Source organism: Microtus pennsylvanicus, chromosome 13 (assembly GCF_037038515.1).
Source record: "Microtus pennsylvanicus isolate mMicPen1 chromosome 13, mMicPen1.hap1, whole genome shotgun sequence".
In the NCBI taxonomy this organism is placed as follows: domain Eukaryota; kingdom Metazoa; phylum Chordata; class Mammalia; order Rodentia; family Cricetidae; genus Microtus; species Microtus pennsylvanicus.
This window is the reverse complement of record NC_134591.1, coordinates 13,027,520-13,047,100: the sequence shown is the minus strand read 5'-3', so window position 1 is coordinate 13,047,100 and position 19,581 is coordinate 13,027,520. Positions and strand designations below refer to the sequence as shown.

General features: G+C 37.0%; 1 long non-coding RNA gene across 2 annotated transcripts; it reads right to left on the bottom strand.

Annotated features, from left to right (window-relative positions):
* Positions 1 to 10,239: 10,239 nt before the first annotated feature.
* Positions 10,240 to 15,132, bottom strand: LOC142833712 (uncharacterized). 2 transcript variants are annotated; one of them, XR_012907437.1, is made up of 4 exons: positions 15,066 to 15,132; positions 14,695 to 14,783; positions 12,323 to 12,391; positions 10,240 to 11,256 (listed from the first exon to the last, which is right to left on the bottom strand). It is a non-coding gene; the product is annotated as an uncharacterized LOC142833712 (long non-coding RNA). The 2 variants fall into 2 exon arrangements; XR_012907438.1 differs by having other exon boundaries at positions 10,240 to 11,237.
* Between the last annotated feature and the right edge of the window lie 4,449 nt (positions 15,133 to 19,581).

Below are 19,581 nucleotides of genomic sequence, written 5' to 3'. Positions count from 1 at the left end.
TTCATCACTTATCCCCCTTTTTCACCAGCACTAAATTGGAAAAAAAGAAGACTAGAAGAACTAAGAGAGAGAGAGAGAGAGAGAGAGAGAGAGAGAGAGAGAGAGAGAGAGAGAAAGAGAGAGAGAGAAAGAAAGAAAGAAAGAAAGAAAGAAAGAAAGAAAGAAAGAAAGAAAGAAAGAAAGAAAGGGTTACAAAAACATCCATAACCAACTGGACAGCAAAACCACCAACCCACCTCCTCAGGAAAGTGGGCAGTTTTTAAAAATTGCTTCCTTCTGTTTTGGAGTGAACTCACCTTTAGGGGATCCTGAGAAAATTGGGATAATTGTCAAGTCCTGAGAAAACTAGCTGTTATCATTTGTTATCTGTGTGACTTGGGAAAGGGCAGGGCATAGAACTTGTTAAAGAATTCTGTGAGGCTGTACCATTTTTGATAACTGCTTTGAAGTTTCCTGGGAAGTTTGTAGTTCAAAGTTGATCTTTGGGTGGTGTTTGTCACCTTAGTGGTATTAACACAATCCAGGTGGAGTCATCATGGCAGGGCCACAACATCTTCTTGGAGCTCTCAAAGGTCACTGCCAGGATTGGTCATGGTTCACTGTAGAAAACTTAAACATAAATTTAAAAATAAATTCCATATTCAGGAAATCTTTGAAAAGTTAAATAACCACAATCTATTAGTATATCTGGGGTACACAAACTTCCTAGCTACCTGCTTCAGACTCAAACCTGAAATCATGTACAGTAAGCTAGTGAATCTTGTTTATAGAATTTGTATTATGTATGACCACTACTATCATGGCATAAGGTTTACATATACACAATAATCTTATAGATTTTGAGATCATATTTATACTTTAGGAAAAGTTTTAACGAGTCAAATGAAAACCAAAAGAATATGAGATGAATGGCAATAGAAGAATCCCTTATATTTTGTTTTCTTCTGTCACATACCTGGCGACTCCTCTGATGTGAGACAGAGATTTTGAATTTGCCTTTAACATGTATGCGTGAGTTTAGAGGACAAGAGAGCCACATTCCAACCCTAAAGCCAGCTTTAGTTTTTAATTGAATTGGGACCACATAAAGAACATTTGCCATTTGTGTCTGTAGAGGGCAGCAAAAACAAGCATTTGGGAAGATTTAAGAAATTCCATCCTGTAGTAGGTGGGTGATACCATTAGGCCAATTTACTTTTTCTTGAGACATTTTCTCTTGAGAATCTGTCCCTTTTCTTCAGATGTTTCACTTATTCTCTTAGTTGGATGCTTAAATTTCTCTGGAAGACAAAAGCAGAACCCCTAATTTGAAGGGGGTGTCCTTTTTTTTTAAGGCGGATTATGTCTTTCTTAATGAATAATGAGTTTTTTGACAACAGAAAAATTATTATCCTTCAGTTAAAAAATTTTAAAAATTTTAACCTAAATATATATTAATATATGTGGGTAAATATACCTATATTCCCCATTCTCTTTATAAATTCAATGTATTTATTTATTTTTATTTATTAAACATGTGTTTATTTATTTTTAGAACACAAGGGACATTCATTATGAATTTCTGCCTGCCTTTCACAAGTGGCCTTAAATTTAAATTATTCTAATTCCAATTCTTATGTGCCTCCAAAGTTTTGGGATTAAAGGCATGTGTCACCACCACCCTGCTCAAATATTTTATCTTAGCTTCAAATCACTCCAACCCTTAGAGATTTAAATAAATGAGTTTGAACAATAGTAATCCTTTGAATTTATTTAAAATATTTAAGTCTCTTAACTGTGTTTTAAATACCAAACCAAAAACATACCCTTTTTATTTAAGAAGAAAACTCAAAAACTGATGTCCAAGATGGCATGTCTGTTTCATATGTATGAAAGAATATGTAAATAATGTGACCACATGAGTGTGTTTCTGAATGTCCTGTATGTGTGTGTTGCTAAGTGTTCTAAAAAGCATCATGTGGTCTGTCAATATCTTACACCACGTGAGCAGGTGCCATTTTGGCTACAGGCAGGTCAGATGACCTTCATCATCTTTACTAAGGGTGATCACATGGGCAACTGCCATTTTTAGTAAAGGTAAACTATATGTGTGCATATGTAATCATATGATTTGGATTTAACTCTATAATTTAAATGTAAGCTAGCTTTATCTCTCGCGTGCACGTGCACATGCATGTGTGTGTGTGTGTGTGTGTGTGTGTGTAGCTATTGTCTAAGAAAATATACTTTAAACAGTCCTAATGAGCCCTGTTCACTGTATCTCATTCTAGAATAAGAAAATGTGTCTCAAATACTTTAAATTATTACATAATTTTAATGATGATATAAACATATGGTTATATCTGTTACAACATACTATATATGTGATTTAACTCTGCTTTAAAATATATTCTATATAGTGATAAAATTGAAAGATATAAATATCTATTTCAGATTAAGAAAAGCTAATTTTTAGGAATTTATACCACTCAGTCCTTTTTGTAAGCTGCTTAGAAGACCTTCACTATTGTCAGTTTTTAGTGATAAGTTTCTAATGAAAATGGGAATTTTTCTTTACTTCTTTGTCCTTTGCAAGCATAAATCTGTCCTGCTCATTTAAAATCAGTTACAGTCAAGCTGGAGGACACTGGGTAAAATATTTCTCAACAGCCTCTCAGCATGGATCCAACTTTCAAGACAGAGAATACACGAGTATCATTGTAGTCATAACTCATATGTGACCAATAGACAGATAGTTTTCAAATTCTCAGAGATCCTGGCAAGCACCCCTATTTCCTGCAAAGAAGATAAATTGGAACAGAAGAACCTCCACCTGAACTTGCTTCACAAGCCACTGAGAAACCCCGCCTTTCACATCAACTGCTGCAAAGACCCTGATCAGACTATGGGCAACAGGACACTGGGAAATCAACTGCCTAAAATTGTCTAAGGTTAGGCTGGTCCTTCCATGAGTTCTTACTCCACAGAAGCCTGTGGTATCTTCTGGGGCCTTGCAGGCCTACCTCTTCAAGCTTGGAAGATGGATGTTGCCCAGAGACCTATAGAAGCCCTCAACAACCTTGGGGGACCCTGGTGTTGGCCACCCTAGGTAGCCAATCAAGCAAATTTATGTCATTCTTTAATCATTAATTCAGGTAACATTTATTCCTCTCAGGGCTCTGATGCTATTTGAGGATTACTAGCTTTGCCATCTTAGCAGCAGAAAACAAGAATTCAGCTGCTTTCTCCATCTCACACTCTTAGAGCCAATACTAAGTTTAGACACAGTTCACCTTGTTACCAGCCTCAGGAATTTACAATCTCACAGAACAGATTTCTCCTGAGTGTTAAGGTGATGCTATAATGATGGGGAAGCAACAGGTGCTTTCAGGCTCACTTGTGTAAAGATAAAAAAGCTTAATATATGAAGATCTAAGAATGTTTTAGGATCTAAGAAGGTGTTTTAAGGTCCGCAAGTTATTAAGGTTATAAAGGTCTGAGAAAAAAAAATGCTTAAGTGCTGATAAAGAATAAGTGATTTGAGACATTTAAAAGAATGAAACATTCCAGATTTCTCCCTTTCAGCATGCTGTTATATTAAGCGTTAATATTAATTTAAAAAATTCTGATAAGCAATTAATCTAGCTCTTGCAGAATACTACAATTGTCATCATAGCCACAAACTCAAGATTTCAAATTCCCTTTGGTGGTATCCTAACTATACATTTAAAAGGTTATTTTATTGTTCTAAAAATACCTGTCACAGTTTTCAGGAGAGAAGAGTGTTAATGCTTTCAACCTAAATCATTTCTGGCATGAATATACTGCCAATTCTACAGTGTAAATTTCAATACACATTATAAACAGTAAAAATGTCAATGTGTGTAAAATTTATATCTTTTTACAAACTCAAAAAATTAAGCTCCAAGAAGTCAGCTTGAATTCACCTTAAACAGGTTAGATGCACCCCCTCCCCCAATTACCAGGACCCAAACAGCCTAAGCCTCTTTACCTTACACTCCTCTCTCTCAATTACCAGAATCTAAGAAAAAACTTTTTCCCTAAACTTAACCTTGTCCTCTGCTCTGCCAACATATTTTCCAGGTCCGAGTGGTACCATACATTCCCATAGAGCCTGGACGGCAGTGAAACAACAAATTACTCTATGATGTGGCCAACACCCCACCTTTCTCAGGTCCCCTAAGGATGGTTGACAGCCCACAAATCATCAGGAAGCAGTCTCGAGAACTCACTGCCCTCATTTCTCTGAACTGCTATGGCTAAATTCTTACATTTAAAAAAATTAGAGAAGGGCAGAATGTTAGCATCCAGGTATACCTGGGTCTTCACCTTGAGGGTCTGACAAAGTATGTCATTCCTGTGTCACAACTGCCAGGGCAAGCAGTACTCTGTTTAAAAGGCAAAACTCCACTTACATCTCTCTCCCCTTCCTCTTCCCCCCTCTTCTCTTATGCCACTCATGTCCCCAAAGGCCAGTCTCTTCCCTCTTCTCTCCCCTTTTCCGCTCCCTTTCTGTCACTACAACCTCCCACATTAGTTCCATCTGCATGGCGTGTCTGTCTCTCACCCCCATGGGCTCCCACCCATCAAGGTCTCTCATACACACAGAATCATAACAGCCATTATTTCTAAATATATATAATTATAGAATCAGCATTTTCAGAACTTCAAGCAGTTGCCCCTTGAAGTCCTGAATATGTTTCTATAATATGGTGTATATATTTTAATCTTCCCGACTCTTCAAAATAAAACACTTCCATTTGCCAAATTTGAATTTTTAGGAACTCTTTGAATTATTTCCTGCAGGAAATGTGGTTTGGTTATACAAAGAACAAGTAGGACATTTCCTTACAATTTCCTTTGCTTCTTTCCAAGTAATATAAACATTGTGCTTCTTATGAAATATTGATGATTCTAGCATATTGCCTATTAATAGCTGATCAATTTCATCAATACATTGTGCTAGAGGGGTTAGTAGACAGATATAGGGTCTGATGTGTGTTATGTACAATGAATGATTTCTATATTCTGATTTTTGATCTGAAACATAAGAGCTTTGACCCACTTTACATAATTTTCCTGATTTATAATCCTTCCTTTCCTGATTTGTTTGCATCACTATAGGAAGTAGGGGCTCCAGAAATTGGTGGTCCTTTCACTGTATGAGGAAGAACCCAATTCATTCTTTTTATAAACCAAAGTCTCCTGCTTTGGGGATATTTGTTGCTAATCTCTCCCCCCAAATTATGGCAAGCTCTTTACCAATGTTCATTTTCTGCCCATAATGAAGTAATTTCAGCATTAGTAAAAGAATAGTTTCTGCTGGGTCTATTCCTGCTAATTGATGAAGTTTCAGTTTTTTCTTTCAGAATCAATTTAGAAACGTATTCTACATAGGTGTTTAATCCTTTTCTTCTGTGTGGCAGAACTATCCATTTCAAGATAGTATTTGTCTCTGCATAACAGTTCCTGGGGGAGAATGAGTAGAAGGTAAAATAAGTTAAATACAATCTCGCTCTGATCCAAGTGATCCACATGTGAATGCTATAATTTCTTTTATACCAGAGTCAATCTTCTTGGATTATTAAGTCCTTTTATTGATAATTTCAATGTAATAAAACCCATCATCTCATAAGGAATAATAATCTTAGGAGCTGTGACTGTGTTGGAGTGGATATGGCCTTTGTTGGAGGAAGTTTGAAACTATGGGGGTAGGTTTGAGGTTTCTAATGTTCAAGACATGGCCCAGTGTCTTAATCAACTTCCTGTTTCCTTCTGATCAAGACATAGACAGCATCATGTCTGCCATTCTCCCCATCTTGATGATAATGGGCTGAAACTCTGAAAATATAAGTGAGGCACCCCAATTAAATATTTTCCTTATAGGAGTTGTGATCATGGTGTCTCTTCACAGCAATAAAAACCCTAAGACAGAAGCTAGTACCAGGAATGTGATAGGCCTAACTATGTTTTTATTTGGAGTAATATAAACTGGGAGAGTTTGAGTTAAAAAAAAAAACAAAAAACAAAAAAACAGTGAAAGGCTTTAAGCACTGCCTAATGGGCCATATTAGAAGTATGGAAGACAGTGGTGCCCTATACACTTGACCCATCTTACACTTTGTTTTCCCTCAGAGAATGTTCCAATCCCTAAGAGCTGAACATTAACTTAATGAAGAGAAAGACCAATCTGGATGACAAAATTTTGGTGAAAGTATTATTACACCTGCCCCCTATGTCTACTGAACTTTCAATTTCAATGAAAAAAAATATTTTTGCAGTTTTAGCTTTGGTCACGGATCATTTTATAGTAGTTTGTCAAATTACTCATTTTCTTACCTTTTGTGAACTGTTTTTGCTTTAGTTACTAAAGCCATTCTATCCTTGATCACATTCAGAGCATTATGGTTTTTAACAACAGGCATTAATTCTTATAATTGCTCCCTGGGTAAGTTTCTCCTTTCTTGGCAGGAAATGATTGCAACAAATTGGATACTGGGACCTGCAGGAGGCCCCGAGGGCATTTCCTCATAGTAAAGGGTTATGTTTCTGTCTCTTGTTGATCTTCATTAATTAGTCCAATGTCAGCCATTATCTTATACCTTAGTATAAGTACCATACCTTATGCATACTCCAGAAGACTGGAGCCTTCTTTTTGGATTATCTCTAGAGATAAACATTGTTTCTAGAAATACTTTTCTAGAAAAGTCCTTTTCAAATTACCTTGTTTGCCACAATTAAAACTCCTGCATTTTGATTTGTTTAAAAGACCAAGCGGTGAGTGACCAGCCCTTCTCAAATGAACAACCCAGTCTCTTGGCCCTAGGCCTGATGTAGGATTCCCCTCTGTATGCTATGAATACCATTGGTTAATAAATAAAGCTGCTTTGGACCTATTGCAGCAGAGAATAGGGCAAGGCAGGAATTCTAAGCTGATAGAGGAGTAGAGAGTAGGCAGAGTCAGAGAAAAGCCATGTAGCTGCCACAGGAGACAAACTTAGGACACCAGATGCAACCTTACCAGTAGGCCCCAACCATGTGGCTATACACAGATGAATAAAAATCAGTTAATTTAAGAAATAAGTGCTAGTTAGAAATATGTCTAAGCTAATAGACCAAGCAGTGTTTTAATTTTACAGTTTCTGTGTGGTTACTTCAGATCTGGGTGGCTGGGAAACAATTGAGTTCCCTTTGACTACATAGACCCTTGAGCAAAACTCTGGCCCCCTCCCCCACCCACTTCAGCTGTACTAGCCAGGCAGCAGGCAAGCCTCCTGCAGGCAGTCTGCCCCAACACCCCCACAATGGACCCTCTAATCCACAAGTCCCACTGCACACTCATCCCCAGTGACTTCGGTGGCTTTTTAGGACACAGACTGGGACTGCACAGAGCAAAACAAGAAGTTAGTGATCAGTCCCTCAGTTGCACAACCCAGTCTCTAGGCCCTAGGCCCTGGGGCAAAACCCTGTTCTCCTCCCTCACCTGCCTCCGCTGTACTAGCCAGCCAGTGGGCAAATCACCTACAGGCTTGCTACCACAACACTCCCACACTGGACCCTGTAATCTAAAAGTCCCACTGTGACCGAACAGCTCACCATCCCTGGAGATCACAGTGGCTCCCTGAGACACAGACAGTTACTACACAAAGCAGGCCATGAGCAACTCCCTGAAGCAATGACAGCAACTGCAACAATTAGTCCAAGAGAGGATTTGCTGAGACACAGACACCAACTGCAAGGATTGGATCAAGAGGCAAAGACACTACCTGCACCAATTGGAGGAAGAGATGGGTAGGCACCAATGCAGGAATACATTCAGCTACCTAAAGAGCAGTATGAGAACATCAGAACCTAGTGGTTCTACAACAGGAAGACCTGAACACCCTAACCCAGAAGAAACAGAAGAACACAACCTTAAAGATAACTTTAAGAAGATGATAGAGACCCTAAGAGAGGAAATGAAAAACTCCCTTAAATAAATGGGGAAAAGACAAACAAAAAAAATGGGAAGAAATCAATAAATCTCTCAAAGAAAGCCATAAAAAACAAGAAAAAACAAACAGGTAAAGCAAACAATACAAACAGTTCAAAACATGAAAATTAAAATATAGGCAATAAAGAAAACATAGACTGAATGAATTCTGGAAATGGAAAAGCTGGGTAAATTAACAGGAACTACAGATGCAAGCATAACCAACAGAATATAAGAGATAGAAAATAACAGGAATTAACAATCACTGGTCATCATTAATATTTCTTAATATCAATGGACTCAGTTCATCTATAAAAAGACACAGGCTAATAGAATTGATGCAAAAACAGGATACACCCTTCTGCTGCATACAAGAAACATACTTCAATCTCAAAGTGGATATTACCTCACAGTAAAGAGATGGGAAAGATTTCCCAATCAAATGGACCAAAGAAAAAAAAGTAGGTGTAGCTATCCTAATATCTAAGAAAATATACTTCACAGTAAATTCAATCAAAACAGGAAGAGAAGGACACTTCATTCTCATCACAGGAACAAATCATCAAGATGAAGTCTCAATTCTGAACATCTACGCACCAAATACAAGAGCATCCACATATGAAAAAAAAAACTTAAATCACAATAAAATCCCACACATTAATAGTGAGAGACTTCAACATCTCACCAATGGACAGGCCTGGCACACAGAAACTTAACAGAGAAATAAGGGAATTAAAAGATGTTATGACTCAAATAGACTGAACAGAAGTCTATAGAACATTTCACCCAAACACAAAAGAATATACTTCTTCTCAGCACCTCATGGAAACTTGTCTAAAGTTAACCACATACTTAGTAACAAATCAAAACTTAACAGACGCACAAAAAAATTGAATAACCCCCTGTATCTTAATGGATCACCATGGCTTAAAGTTAGAATTCAACAACAACACTAATTGCAGAAAGCCTACAAACTCATTATTCAATGTATTCCTGAGAGAATGTTGAGCACCAAAGACACTCCACTTAGAGCTTGTTTTCTTCTCGGCAAAACTTGCCTTTGGGCAAGGAACTACCCATGCATCCGACACTGACAAAATGCATGATGTCCAGACTGAAAAAGCATGATACATGAAAAAAGACTTTCAAAAAAAAAAAATCTTGCCAAGACAGGATAAGATGGCTTTGAAAAATTTCCTACCTCTGAAAATGGTCTGTCAGCCAAAGTTGGTTGCTCCAATGTTGCAAATGAGACTTTGGGTGATTGCCCAGGTAGCCAGTTGTTTCTGTCATTTGTTGCACATTTTGGAAGTTGCCTGATTGCACTTCCTGTTTACACAAGTAATATTATTTCCCTTCTCAGGTCTATGATGGGGTTGAAGACTAGATAGTTATAGTTAGTTTCCTCTCATTACTTGGCCAAGTTATTTATATAGAAGACTTAAACTCATTAGGGTAGGATTATTGAAACATTTATCACACTTCTTGCTTGATAATTATTTATGCTGGTTGTAATTCTAATTTTTATACCAGATATTTGTTTTTATTGTATATAAATTAGTATTAGGCTTAGAACTTTCTTATTTAAACAAAAATGTAAGGTGCTGTAGGAATTCCTACTGCCAGTAGGCTTTATGTTATCCACCCACTTGGGCATAGCCTCTTACACTATAAAAGCCTATGTAAAGCACACATCCAGCCTCTTTTCCAGCTGTGGGATTTGGTTGCTCTTCCCCGATCCAGCAGAGAATTATGATTTGTGAGTCTACCCCTAAACAAATAACCCTCTATTATACTCAATTCTGAGCTAGTGTGGGATATCTTTTAAACTTCCTTCTTCTGGTGAGGAGAATGGGTGAATCTGGGATTCAGAGATGTTGAGTAACTTTATCTAATAATTTGGAATGTCAGGTACTTCCTGTTGAATGCTGGCTCTTTCCTGGATTGGGTCACCTGTTCTGGAATACTCTTTTGTCATATTCTACCTGCCCTTTTGTGATTTTGAAATGCATATTATCATTGTCCTTACCTATGGAATTTTCCAACTATGTCTATTAAAATTAGAAACCTCATGAAGATCAGCCCTCACTCTTCTTCCTCTTCTTCTCTTTGCTACTTCTTCTACTTCTTCCCTTATTCTCCTTCTTTCTTCTCCTTTTTCTTCCCCTTATTTTTGTTGTTCCCAGTCTGTGGATACCCCAAAAGACCACCAGGGAGACCAACTCACCAAAATGCAAAAGCAAGGTTTATTATTATGCACAAGTATAAGCGGGCAGGGACCTCATCAGCACAGCAGAGAGAGGAGGTACGCCATCCTTATAGAGAGCACAATTTAAAGGCAAAAAACATAAAAGTTACATTAGCAGGTTTGGGGTGATGGATTCAATCCTAATTAACTGACACTTGTCTAGGGGTGTCCTGGTGAAAAGCAATGGGTGTGTGCTGGTAGATGATCCTATCTGCAATGGTTGGAACATTAGGAATTTGCTTGAAATGGTCAGTTTCTGGGTGATGCCTGGGTAGTCTCAGTTTATGGTCTTTCTTAGAACCAGGTATTGCCTTAAGAAAAACTACTGAGACTCATGCTTCTATTAAGCTTATCATGGCTGGGTTCTACACTTCCCCCTTTACAAGTACTGATGATAAAACCCATTCATGATTCCTGCTTGCCCACGAGTTTAAGGAGGTATTATTGGGACCTAAGAACTATTAGCTAACATTTTTTTAGGGCAGTAGCCAGCATAGCAGGCCCTGCAGCTCTTTTGAGTACAACCAAATTGTAATTATAATCCTGGATGTCCTCTTTGGTTCTGTGATTCTGCATTAAGAGCCAAAGTATCTTTTTATTGTAGGACAATTTTAGTTAATAAATCCATTAATTTACAACTCTGGGCCTATTTTTCTGGTATATTGACAGGCACTATAGGTAGTCAGGGAGTTCCCTCTTGTCTCATCCTTTCAGCCTATTCTGGGCAGGGAGCATGGGACAACATGTTCCTTTCTGCAACTACTTCAACCTGACTTTGGTGCATTGTTATCAGGACTCAAGTAGGCTGAAAGGCTAGCCAAAGGTAAGGAAGGAATTCAGGCAATGGGGCACTCGTCAGAAGCATCTGGTTCACAGACTCTGTTGAAGAGACAGGGAGCATTCACTTCAGCTGGACTGGTCCACATCTGCTTTGAGGAAGTCCAGGGTTCACAGTCATTCAGAGCATGCTATAGTCAGCAACTGACAATTAGATGTGTCTTTCAGCCAAGTGGAAACCTATTGAGATAAGTTTAAACTAGGAACAGAAGTTAAAATTTATGTACTTAAAAATAATACATTTGAAACTTTTAGGCCCATATTGAAATCCATATTGTAGAGAAAGAGCAGATAATGGTGATGGAGGAAGGTCATTGGTTAAATAAAAAGAAACTGCTTGGTCCTCATTGGTTAGAGGATAGGTGGGAGGAGTAGAAAGAACAGAACGCTGGGAGGAAGAGGAAGTGAGCTCAGACTCGACAGCTCTGCTCTCTGGAGCAGAGGCACCATGCTCTGCTCTCCTGGGCAGATGCACACGATGAAGCTCCAACCCAGGATGGACATAGGCTAGAATCTTCCCGGTAAGACCGGTGCTCACAGATTATTAGAGATGGGTTGATCGGGATATCAGAATTAGCCAGTAAGGGCTAGAGCTAATGGGCCAAGCAGTGATTAAAAGAATACAGTGTTCGTGTAATTATTTGGGGGCATAAGCTAGCCGAGCAGGTGGCTGGGGTGTTGGGGACACAGCCCTGCCGCTCTTATTACTACATAATGGGTATCTGTAAACAGAAGAAATAGACCTCATTCCTTTAGTCCTAGCAAAAACTACAGATTTTGGTTAGAAGCATGTATATTTTTCTGCTGTCCAGAGAGCCAGTTATGGATTGGACAGAGATGTCTTTGGCCTGATAAGGAATATCTTAAAGTTCATATTTGAATGGCAACCAGAATAAATCTAAAATCTTGAGCTTGTGACCCAAACAGTAAGTAGTCATTGCTCTATCAGCTTATCAGAACTATACCATAGAAGCAGGAAGAAATCAGAAACATTTTCCATATCTTAACATGTACTTACATCTTAAATCACTTTTTAGCGCCTCAAAGCTTATGAACTTTTATATCCTCAAACTTTATATATTTTAAAACAATTTTTTTAAGTCAAGAGACCTAGTAGCTTTAGAAAAAACAATGCTTGATATATATATTGAATCAACAAGCTGGTTATAGCTTTGTGGAAGGATCTGGATACCTTTTGCTGCTACACTAACATTATAGCTGGCCTAGTCACTATCAGAAATCCCAGAAGGATAAATAAAGTTTACCTGAGTAAAGGCCAAGTAGTTCCTCTACATTTTTCTTCTTCTCCATGCTCCTTCACTTCACTTTCTCCCCTTGCACCAAAAATTAAAAAAAAAAAAAAACACAGAGTTAACATACTTGAGTTAATATTTTTAACCTCAGATCCTTGCCTGCCGTAGACATCCAATTCTGAGCCCTGAGGGGGTACTGAGGCTGGTACTCAAGGCCCCTGATAATAAATGGATTTAAAGACAAAAAACACAAGATCATCCCAACAGATGTTGAAAAAAAACATGACAATATTTAGTATTCCTTCAAGACAAAAGTTGGAAATGTACTAAAGAGAATACACCTCATGATAATAAAAGCTGCATATGAGTATCTGCCAGCCAACATCATCTTAAATATAGAAAGCCTGCAGCAACTCCATTGAAGTTAGAGATGAGAAAGGGAAGTTCATTGTTCCAAACGTTTTCAATATTGTGCTCAAAGTACTAGTTGAAGCAATAAAGCAAGCGGCAGAAAATAGAGGGTTAGAAAATGGGAAAGAAGAAATCAAACTATCCTATTTGCAGATGACATGGTATTGTACAAGAGAGATCCCCAAAATTCTACTGGAAATTTTCTAAACACAATATATAAATTCAGAAATATGGCATGATATAGAATCAGCTAAGGTAACTTAAAACTTTTCTGTACACCAACAACAAAAATACAAAGGAAGGACATTATAAATACACTCACATTTAGAATAGCCACAAAGAAATTAAGATATCTAGGAATAAACCTACCCAAGGAAGTGACAGCCTTTCCAATGAAAATTTTAAGTCTTTGAGGAAAGAGATGGAGAAAAATACTAGAAAATAGAAAAACAAATCCCATGCTCATGGACTGGTAAAATTAATATTATGAAAATGAGCATTTTTACCAGAAGTTATTTACAAATTAAATGAAATAACAATCAAAACTCCCATCTCATTTTTCACAGAAATTGGAAAAAGTGTCCTGAAATGTATATGAAACCACAAGAGAACAAAGCAATCATGAACAAAAAGAAGAGTGCTGGAAGGATTACCATTGCAGATCTTAAGACATATTACTTAGCCACAGTAATAAAAATAACACGGTACTGGCACAAGATGTAGACCAGTGGAACAAAATTAAAGACTCAAACATGAATTCATGTAACTTTAAATTTACATGACATCTTTTTAAAAAGATGACAAGAACATTAGTTTGAGAAAAGAATATATATTGAACATATGTTGCTAGGAAAGCTGGTTGTGCACAGCCAGGAGAATTTCATTAGACCTATGTTGATCATCTTGAACTTTTAAAACTAACTGAAAATGGCTCAAAGACCTAAATGTTAAACCTGAAACACTAAAGCTGCTAGAACGTACGTAACCTCAGTGTTCTGGTAACCCTATCACAGTTCTGCCTCAATGTCATAGCAATGGTATCACATTCATATAGCCTAACTGACATAGCCCTACAGCTGTAAAATACCCTATTAAAGTATGTTTTACAATAATATGTGGACAAAGAAACTAAAAAGTCATATAACACAAAGCTCCACTACGATCAGACCTCACTTACCCTCAGTGTCATCACAAATAAAGCTGCTTCCCATCAAAAAGTCTCTTCATTGTTTACAAATCTCATTAGAGCTCTCAAGAGAGATTTCTAGGACATGCCCTTCTGTCATATTGAACCTTATCAAGTCTTCTTTCCCAAGAAACAAACCAGCCAACACATCAACTGTCTGCTTTGTCAAAATTTCTTGGAAAATGTGAACAAATGTCTTGTTCTTCTAGAGAAAGAACTGATGACAAAGTAGGGATGCAATCAAAGATAAACTTAGAAAATAAATGAGTTTATTTGAGCATACTCGCAAGAGCATCAATAACTCAAAAACAGTTGCACTACTAATAGGTCCACTTCAGTGTTTGTAATGACTCCTAAAGACAGTGAATTTGGGGTGCTCTGCATCATTGACAGTCAACTCACAGGTAAGAGTCTCTTTAGGATACTGAGGAATTGTTTACTGCTTCTGTAATCATGGAGAAGAGTACAGTGAATTTTGTTAGTTTTAGGAGCGTTCTGTATGCCATGAGCCTCTGGGAGGGAATATTTCACTTTGGAGAGATTGCTACACATCACGATCTCAGTTTCCCCAAACTGCCCCTGTCTCTTCATTTTCTTCTTCCACTTGAGTATTTAGGGTAATACTGGGAAATCTTATTTTACATCAAGGGCACAAAATTTTGTAAGATTGATGATTATTATAATTATAATGATGATAAAGAAGGAAAATAATAACTATAGAAGCTATTCCTTTTTAAATTTATCTGTATACTAAACAATAGTTTAGATGTTCTCATTTAATGCTTACCACTAGTCTTTATAATCATTGGGCTCTGTACTTAGCCAGGTATTAGCTCATACATAGCATATCAAAAGGTTTGTGGTTGATGATTAGCCCTGAAAAAAAAAGATAAAATTTCCGTTAACTTCTGGACACACTGAGGTTCAAAAGTCAAGAGATGAAATTCAAGACACAAAAGTATTGAAGGCTAAAGGAAAATTTATGCTTAGGTCTGTTTCTGAAACTCATCCTTCCATATCTCCTGATAGATGTGTTCAGTATCTTTCTGATCTGCAGAATGGAAGAGTATGAAAAAAACTGGACTCTGTGGTCCAAACGAGCTTCTACATCACTTTTCTGTAACTGAGAACCATTGGGGAGCTTTATTTCCCACTAACCTTCTTGGAGATGCTGGGCATTACATATTGCCTGGGATGATAAAATTGTCAAGTGAAAAATCCTATTAAACTGAAAAGAAAAAAAATTATTTAATGTAGAAAGAAAACCTAGGAGCAAAGATACCTAGCAAATCATTCATGAGGAAAATCATGAATTTACCACCCTATTCATTTTCTAACCCATTTAAATAGGATTCTAATTGCACAAAACAACTGATTCTGTGCATTAAGTTTCAATTAAATTCATCTGAAATTCAGGATAATGACATTGTTGATGAACAGCCATATTAAAGTTAAAACATAATCTCTCTTGACTCTATTTCTTTTGACAAAATTAAGTTCAAACTACTAATGTGCTCTCAATATGAGGCTGCTTTTATAAATGGCAACAAAGAGTTCAAATGTATGAGCAGAAGCTTTTAGAAAAATCATCATTAACAGTGATTTGCTGTTACCAATATATACAGAAATTATTATGAAGCCTCTTTTTCTCATTATGGTTTTCATTGGGGAATGAGTAGAGAAAATGTGAAATGAATAGCTTATTAATCACATCACAGTAAAGTCACATATTGAAAGTTCATGGGGGTGAGCTCAGAACTTTAATGTGAGACTTTATGTAGATTGAACAAACATTTTACTCTAGCCTGTAGGTTTCAGACAATCTCTGATACCATAAGAGGCTCCGAACACTATTTTCTAGTACAAAGAAAACATTTTTCTCACCTAGGTATTCCATTCTTCTGTCTTTTTGCACCCTTGGGAAAGAACTCATTTGCCCTTCCAGGGTCATGGCTACAAGGATCAGTGTCTCTATACAGTGAGCTTTGTAGACAAGCCTTCTCAGTCTTTGGTGATACTTGGCTCTTTTCATGAGCAGCTACTAGAATGAAATAGTGCTCAGAGCTTGCTGTGTTCAAAGTTAACCAGGTAGACAAGACTGTGGTATTGTTAATTTTGTGACCAAAACTAAGACAAAAGCTATCTGGTTCACATAGTAATCAATGTTCTTTAGAGAAACAGAAGCAATAGGATGGGTGGATGACAGGCAGACCGATGAGGGAGGCTCTTAGGGACAATGATTCACATAATTTTTGAGTCTGAGAAATCCTAACAAATGCTAATTTTTCAAAACTAGAGAACCAAAGAAACCAGTAGAGTGGTTCAATCTCTGTTTGAAACTGCTGGTGTAAGTTTCAGAGTGAAATATCTAGAGAAACGGAGTTCTAATGGTGAAACATGAAATGAACAAGAGCAAAACATTAGATCAGGGCAAGTGTTCTTTCCCCATTTCACAGGTCAAATGTCTATCTTGTCCACAAACACTCATGACTATAAGCAACATAATCATCAGTTATGCAGAAACCCCTTAATCTGGTGGAGTGTACACCTAAATCTAGCCATTGCACACATTGAGAGTGGTGGTATTCAACAAAGTAAGTAGTATTTAGTCAATCTTTTTGAAGTCATGATATGTACATGGAAATGTGAGGTCCTGTGGAGCAGCACAGAATAGATGTAAAATAGAAAATTATGACCTCTAAACCAGATGTAGAGTGTGTATTGTAAGGAAGCTACTTTGGCAGTGATATTGATGAATACAGGCACAAGTTGAGAAAGAGACATGGAAGGCTTCTGTGACAATACCTACCTTAACACCACATCACTTCTCCACACACACACACACACACACAAATGTTACAAGCTAAACAGGAAGCCACCAAAGAGACTTCTTAATTGTGATGTGGATGCTGACATAAACCTCTCCACAATTAATAGCTTCCAGTAGGGGTGTACATGAGGAGAAGGACTCAATTCTCTTTAAGGGAGAGATCAGTGAGAGTTTGACCACACTCCAATGAGTATATAGATAACACAAATTGGTTTTTTAAAATTGTTTTTGTGGGGCGGTCACAAGGACTGGGATGGACATGGAATGACTAGGAAATGAATATGATTTGGGTGTATGCTATGAAATTCTCAAAGAAAATAAAAATATTATCTTTAAAAACCCAACCAACATAGAAAATATGCATGTACACACACATACACATACACACATGCACACAAGAAAACAGGATCCAACTTTTTGCTTCCTCAAAGAAGCATATTTTCATAAAATATAGACACCACCTTACGCTAAAAAGATGGGGGAAACTTATTCCAAGCAAATAGAACTAAGAAACTGTTGTAATATGAGCGGCGGCGGGGCTGCGTCCCCAACACACCAGCCACCTGCTCAGCTAGCTTTTGCCCCGAAATAACAACACACAAACTGTATTCATTTAAACACTGCTTGGCTCATTTCTACCTAGCCTCTTCTAGGCTAACTCTCGCACCTGGACTAGCCCATTTCTTATCATCTGTATAGCACCGGTCTTACCGGGGAGATTCTAGCCTAAGTCCATCCTGGGTCGGAGCTTCATAGCATGCATCTTCCCTGGAGCGGGGAGCATGGCGTCTCTCTCTGAGGCATCTGCTCCCGAGAGGAGAGCTCTCGAGTCTGACCTCACTTCCTCTTCCTCCCAGCGTTTTGTTCTGTTTACTCCTCCCACCTATCTTCTAACCAATGAAATGGGCCAAGGCAGTTCCTTTATTAGCCAATGACCTTCCTCCATCAAGAAACAAATAGGCATAACTATTTTTTGTTTGTTTGTTTTTCGAGACAGGGTTTCTATGTATACCTCTAAAACCTCTCCTGGAACTTACTCTGTAGACAATGGTGACATCAAACAAACAGAGATTTGCCTGCCTTTGCCTCCAAGTACTGGGATTTTTAAGGTGTGTGCCACCACCGCCTAGCTAAGTATAGCAATTCTAATAGCTAATAAAATAGACCAACCAAAATCAATCAGAAGAGATAAAGAAGGTCACTTCATATTCATGAAGAAGATATTAATTCTAAATATACATATACTGAGTTTAATAAGACAAAAATTGGTAGATAAAGACACAGATTACTTCCAAAATATTGATAGCAATTGACTTCAATACCCATTTTCACCAATACATAAGTCATCTAGATAAAAACTAAACAAAGAAAAACTGAAATTAAATGATATCATAAATAAAAATGGACCTCACAGATATAGACAAACTATTCTATCTATATAGAAAAGAATACACCCTCTTTTTAGCAATCCATTTTTTTCTAAAACTAATCACATACTACTACACAAAGAAAATCTCAATAAATATAGAAAAACTGAAATCATGTCTGGTATTTAATGCTCATTGAGATTAAAAAACACATCATTGAATGATGAAAAGGTCACTGAATAAATAAGAAAAAAATCTAGAATTTAATGAATATGGAACATACCACAATATATGGGACTAATGAAATCTGTCTTAAAAGGAAAGTTAACAGTATTAAGTGCCAACATTAAAAATTTGGAAAGATCTTAAATAACTTGATTCACCATAACGCCTTGGACAAACAAAAACAACACCCAAACAATTACCAAGGAAGATAATAAAATCCAAAGCTGCAATTAATTAGATACAAATTTAAAAAAATGAATGAAAAGCCAATTGAATTATATTTTAAAGGTAAACAAAACTGATAAAACATTAGACAAATAACTAAAATAGAGAAAGTCCAAATTAATACAATTAGAGATGAAAAAAAGGCACCACAATAGGTACAAATGAAATTCAGACAATCATGATGACAGGCATTAAAAATCTATTCTTGGTGGGCCATGGTGGTTCATGCCTTTAATCACAGTACTTGGGAGGCAGAGACAGTGGGATCTCTGTGAGTTTGAGGCTAGTCAGTCTAGTCTACAGAGCAAGTTCCAGGACAACCAAGGCTACACAGAAAAACCGTGTTTCAAAAAACAAAAAACTAAAAAATCTATTCTTCACAAAATTAGAAAACGGGAATAGATAAAATTGTAAATTTTATATATATATATATATATATATATATATATATATATATATATATATATGATTCAAAGTATAACCTAGAGGAAATAAATAATATGAATAAATCTATAATCAGCACAGCAATGGCAGCAATGAAACAGCAACAAAAGTCTCTTAACTGAACAGATCAGGACCAGATAAATTCACTGCAGAAAGCTACTAGAAGTTCAAAGACAAAGAAAAACCAATGCTATTCAAACTGTTATGTAAAAAAGAAAAGGGAGGAAGTCATTCAAATCTGAATACCAAAACCTGTGGGACTCCATTATTATGAAAATATCCTTCACATTCTAAAAGACTGAAACTTTTGCTGTACCTCACAACCAGAGTTAATAATATAACTTAAGGTCACTTAAGATTTAAGACTGCAATCCTACTGTGCATTCAGCCTGTTTATTTAAATTACCTTTAAGAGGGTCATGTGAGACTCCTGCCTTACCCGCCTTGTATTTCACATATCAACCATTACAACCAAAGCTAAAGCATAATCTTCCAAGCATGTAAAGTGTATATGTGTGTCTTGATAATGAAGAAAATACCAGCATGGATGTAGGAAAAGGGCATTTTCTACACACTATTGGTG